The sequence below is a fragment of the Lagopus muta genome, chromosome 22 (genome assembly GCF_023343835.1).
Source record: "Lagopus muta isolate bLagMut1 chromosome 22, bLagMut1 primary, whole genome shotgun sequence".
NCBI classification, from domain to species: domain Eukaryota; kingdom Metazoa; phylum Chordata; class Aves; order Galliformes; family Phasianidae; genus Lagopus; species Lagopus muta.
Window position 1 is genome coordinate 3,321,743 of NC_064454.1, and position 5,503 is coordinate 3,327,245.

The 5,503-nt window shown below is 45.9% G+C and overlaps 1 long non-coding RNA gene across 12 annotated transcripts in view; it reads left to right on the forward strand.

Annotated features, from left to right (window-relative positions):
- Nucleotides 1–5,503, forward strand: part of LOC125703702 (uncharacterized) — a 71,626-nt gene that overhangs the window by 43,319 nt on the left and 22,804 nt on the right. For 11 of the 12 annotated variants that reach the window (XR_007380929.1, XR_007380939.1, XR_007380931.1 and 8 more), the window contains one exon: nucleotides 3,273–3,351. This is a non-coding gene — a long non-coding RNA (uncharacterized LOC125703702). Of the gene's footprint in view, nucleotides 1–306; nucleotides 915–3,272; nucleotides 3,352–5,503 lie in introns of those variants that run through there. The other variant, XR_007380937.1, reaches the window with a different exon arrangement.

Consider the following 5,503-nt stretch of genomic DNA (forward strand, 5'->3'; position numbering starts at 1 on the left):
CGAAACACATTCTTTGCTTTTGAAAATATGCGCCGTGCATTTTATAGCCCGTAAAATGGAGGAAGGAGGGAAACAAATGAGAGAAGGTGAGAGGATTGTGGCACGGCTGTCCCTTCATTCCCCTCCCCGTACCATTTTTGTAGTTGCCTACAGAAGAACCCCCTCCCCATAGGAGGGAGTGGCCTTATAGCGATGAAGGTACGTTGGATTTGTGTGTGTGTGTGATACTGTATGAAGAGCACGGGGCAAGGGAAAGGATGTGGGGTGGGGAGAGCAGGGGAGGGTGGAGAGAGGGAAGAGTTATCCTCCAAGTGCTGTACCTTGAAATAACCCAAGGGAAAATAGTTGCTGCCTCACTTGAGTTGCTTTCAAAATCTTGCTGTGCGCTTTTACTTTTTCTTTTACTTCTTCTTTTTATTTTTTTTTTTGGTAGAGCATGGGGGGGAGGGGAACAAAAAAAAGGAAAGAAACGGAGCCAAAGAAATAGTGAAGGCTTGATCTTGGCTTCCATACAAACAGATGTTGCCTGTCATTCCGTGGTTAAGCAGGCAGCAGATTGCAGCGAGCAGCAGCAGTTCAGGGGAACTGCAGCAGACCTGGAAAGTGGGAGATGCCTTATAGAAATACCTTTTTTCTCGCTGTTCTGCACATAAGTATTTTTTTCCCTGGAATTATCCTTCATTACGTGTCTGTTTTCAATTATTTTCATTTTTTTTTTTGGTACTTTTTGAATATTTATTTTTCAGCGGGCACAACAAACCCAGAGCAAAATGGGAAAGCGCTGGGAACTCTCCCTAATATTACCAAAGCCTTTCGGGCTGCTCTGGGGAGCTTCTCAGTCTGCTTTTTTGTTCTTTCTCCCATAGGCGAACACATGTAGGACAGAAGGGTATTTTGGAAATGTTTAAGGCCCGGTAAGTGAATGTTCACCACGACTCAGGGCAGGCACTGTGTTTCTGCTGAGCTCGCCCCGCAGTGCTGTATGTGGGATCGTGAAGGTTGAAGGCCTTTCTGTCTCCTTTCCAAGTTTTAGCAGCACTGTAAGAACAAGAATCCCGCTGTTTATACAGTAGAAGTTCTAACGAAGCACTGAGACGCTCCATCCCGTGGCTCTTTTGTGTTCTGTCTGCGCTTGCGGGTCTAATCCCCCTCATTTTCTATGCTCTCGCTTTTTATTTTCCCCCCTTTTTGGTTTTTAATTTCTGCTTTCCGAGTTCATCGTCGGGAGAGAGAACAGCACAGCGTGGGGAGCTCTGAGCCGAAAGAGTTAAAGTTTCTTGGCACGGGAGCAGCAGTTTAGCAACAGATCAATTCATTTAAATGAAAGAAATCACAGACCGAGCCATCTGATTTTGAAATTTCACATCTTATGGCTCCACTTTAGAACAAAGCTTCTGTTTTTCTTTCCCCTCTTATTAATAATTCACGCCGCTTTTGTTTCAGCCCGTTGCTTTTCACGGGAGCTTTCGGTTGTCTGTAGCCTTTTTTTCTCTCTCTTTTTTTTTTTTTCTTTTCCTCTTAAAAATATGAAATACCGGGGCTGCGTTCGCCTTCTGCACTTTGCTCTGCTGCAAAGCCAGCCGTAAACCTCTGCTCAGCACAGCTGGTGTCAGAGCTGGTTGCACCCTGGGTGATCGCCGCTTGGAAACATCTTCCATGCGCTGCCCAGCGGGTTGCACACACCTCTGTGTGCTCAGCCATGTGCACAGGAGGGATTTCTGTGCCCGGATACAAGGTGCACAGCCGGCTGCAGGCAGTGTGTGTGCACCAGCAGGCGGAAGGGCTGCCTCACTCTGTGCCTTACGGTGTATCTGTATCTTGCGTGGGAGCCCTCGCACTGTGTTTCATGGCTGGTTAAAGTCTGGGGAGGATCACGAACAACTTTGGGTGGCTTTTTGGTCATTGAAATGCGTTGGGCTTTGGTGCCAACCCTGATAGTTTGGTTGTTTTTTTTTTTTTTCCATTAAGTAAAATGAAATAACTAAATTCATCTACAGCATTTTTAAAAAGGAACGCATCCCATCTTTTACACAATCTCCTTTAAAAAAAATAATAATAATAATAAAAAATCATTCTTTTCTGATAAATGGCAGCTTTTGGTGCAGGGGTTCACAGACCCCAACCGGGTTGGGGTGGCAGCTTTGGCCCCGCAGTGCTGAGCCTCTTCCCAGCATGTTGGGTGCATGAGGGGGGGATGCCTTTGTTCGGCCGCTCCCCAACCTCAGCTCCCCCTGCATGAGATCCCCAGTGGGGAGGAATGGCTGTGAGTGGATTTTAGGAGTGTGAAGGGGGGTGAGGTAGCACCCTCCACCCATGGCTGGCTGTAGATGTGGGCGCTTTTATGGCTCCCTGCCCTTCTGCCAGATCCCAACCGCGTTGCAGGGAGACAGCAGGGTTCGGAGCGCCGAGCCCGTCCCCCCCGATATCGGACTATTTCTGTGGGTGTCGTTGTGGTTACATCACAGAGCGCTCCTTCCTCATCTCCATTCTTGTGCAAAATTCAAATAATTCCCCCCCCTCCCCGATAGCAGCTGTGCATGGTTTTTTAAGTCGGTCTTTAACGTTGCGAAAGGAACAATAAAATGAAAGGCAAAACCGGCATCTTAAAACTTGGCAAGTGAAAGCAGCTTGGACTGGCAGCCAAGAATCCTGCTGTGGTGCAAAAAGAATAGCATCCACGAAGCCACCACAATCCGGGGTTTCGCTTCTTTTAACAATCGCATCGGCAGCGAGAAATAATTATTCCTTGTATCAGTGTTAAAAGAGTCAAAAAGCTTAAAATGCTTGCTTGGTGAACCTTCTCAAAAGCAGGTAACGATCCTCCTATTTGATTCTGTTTTATCAAACTTTAATTGGATAAGGATCTCTGTATGATAACTAATCAGTGGGAGAAGTGGATGCGTGTTACTAACTAGCAGGGGATGCGTTTGCTGTTACAACTTCCACGGCGCTTTATTTGTCTTAATCGCTTTGGTGCCGATAGAATTGGCAAAGTTCTGAGATGTTTGTGTTGCAAGAAATGTTTTGTTTCCGTGGGTTGGAATCGCTGCGTTGGGGAGGGCAGGAATGGATCGATCCGAGGTGGAACGTGGAAAATCAGCTTCCCTAAAAAATGAAATTAAAAAGGGGGAAAGTCGGGTGGGGGGAGGAATTCCTCCCATAGGATTGCCTGTTCCTTTCGCTTCTGAGGCTGCAGCCTCTGCATGTGTGAAGGTGGGATCCATTTCTTGAGATTTGGCCATGAAAACATCCGTAAATATTTTGTCTTCCAGAAAGCACTGCTCGTCGAGTTGGGCCTAGCAATATGGCAGCGCACGTTCGGTAAGGAATCTCATCAAGTGCTGCTACGAGGTAATTTGGTTTCTCCTCGCCTCTCCACTCACTGCCTTCCTTTTTCCTTACAATTTCTTCTCATTATTTCAGTGCAGAAATCTATTGATACAGGTCTTTGTGCTGAAGGTAGAGAGTGTGTGTGTGTGTCTATACATAAATATATGTGTATATATATTTGTATGTATTTACAAGCCTAAACAGACTGGGGAGGGAGGTAAGGAAAAAGAATGGGGATTATTTAGTGGTTGTTTTTCTTATTTGACTTATTTTCGTGGCAGAAGTACGAAATGGCTGCAAACAGTGCTTTGCTCAGGCACACAATGCATTCCATAATGATCGATTTTCCTGGACAGGGCATTTATGCTTCGTGGTTTGCAAGAATACCACCCACAGACCGAAAGCAACGTTGTGTCTTTAGAGACTTTATTTCTCCATGTTGCTTCCTATATTCCTTTGGCTGTAAAGCCAGAACATGCCAATCTCAGGCGGGCTTAATGCTAAACAAAGGTGTTGTGCTTTTTTTGGGTGCCAGGCTCTAGAACCAAAGCTGTGCTGATCCTGTGCTCATCGACATGTTATAAAATTAATGGGGAAGCAAAGCATCCTTGGGATCAGGATATCACAATCCTTTATGTAAGGAGTACAGTCCGTGAGGTGCAGGTGGAGGCTTTTTATTTGTGATCTTAGCATTCCAGTCAAATACAGTGCGAAGACGATTGATTTGTTTGCCTACCATAGATTTTCTGCCACTGTGTGTATGTTCATCAGGTTTTCAAAAGGTACAATAGCTGTATGATTGATCAGTGGGGGGAAACGTTTTGAAACCCACATCTTGTGTAATCTTTGGCACTCCTTTAGTCTCCCTGAATATGGTTGATATACGTGAAATTAATTTTTTTTTCAAGCAGAAACATTTTTAAAAACAATAACAACCCTTGTATTTCCCTGTTCACTTGCTGCTGCCCCTATCAGTTCACCGTCTCAGAAATTGTCCATGAGTTTCTTTTGCAAAAGGCATGAGAAGGAGGAGGTTGGCTGCTGGGCACTTGTCATTTGCAGCACGTAGGTGCCACTGAATGCAGTCCGTGTGCCACCACGCTGCCTTTCCTCGGGGCCCACAGGAGCACAGAAGTGGTCGATGAGATTCGTGGTGGGGGCCTGACGGAGTGTTTTCTTTGGCACACATAGGTGCTTTGCTAAAGATAGCTCCTTCTGCCTTCTCTTTCCTTTTTTAACAGCTGAAGCTATGGTGATGGAGCCTAACGCTCGTTCTTCCCTTTTGTTCTGTGAAGCAGTCAGGTAGAGAGGCGCTGGGAGATGGAGGGCCAGGACTGCAGCACAGAGCAGCTCTCTTTTAGGCAGCTGAAGAAAGAGCATATTTTGGTTTTTGGTCAACACCTACCAGCTGCCCTGACGAGCTCTCAGGCGGTCTGCCTTGTTCTGTCTCTGTGATCATTCCACGATGAGGACAAGTTGCTGAAGTGCATTGGGTGCCTGCAGTTTCCATTCAAACCAGTGCAAGCTGAGGGCACACGTCCTGCCACAGGAGGTTTGTGCAGGCCACCCACACGCCACGACTTGGTTGCCTTCAAGGGCTTCAATTATATCCCAGTGGTTAGAAAATGAGTCTGTGAGATATTAGGGAGAAAAACAAAGATTTAGAGCTAGGGAAAGCTAGTAGAAGTGTAACCTTCGCATAGGATGTGTGCTTCAGTGAGATCAGTCCCTTCTCACACAAAAAAATAAGGGGTTTCTTTGCCAGCAGAGGCGTGCAGATCATCATCATACCTTCACGCATATACATCAGAGTAGAGAAAATTAGGGTCAAAATGTACTCTTAAAAAAATACTGTGTTATGCAATATTGCATTATAGCATGGGAGTGACTTACAAAGGTCTGATGGAAAAAATCCTTGCCATTGTACAAAATGCTGATAGAGGCAGCAGCAGTGTGACTGACTCCTAATACTGTGCTTATTTGGCTCGATCGGAAGGGTCAAGAGACAATCTGAATCACAATCTTAGCTCCCCTGAAATAAATGAGCTCCGTGGTTGGAGGGTTTGGGTTATTTTTGGTGGGGCAGCATTTGTTCTATGCCGTTTGCAGCACAGTTCCAAAGGAGCGCACAGTGAGTGTGTTTGTGCATGACGTGACTCTGTTCTGTCTGCAG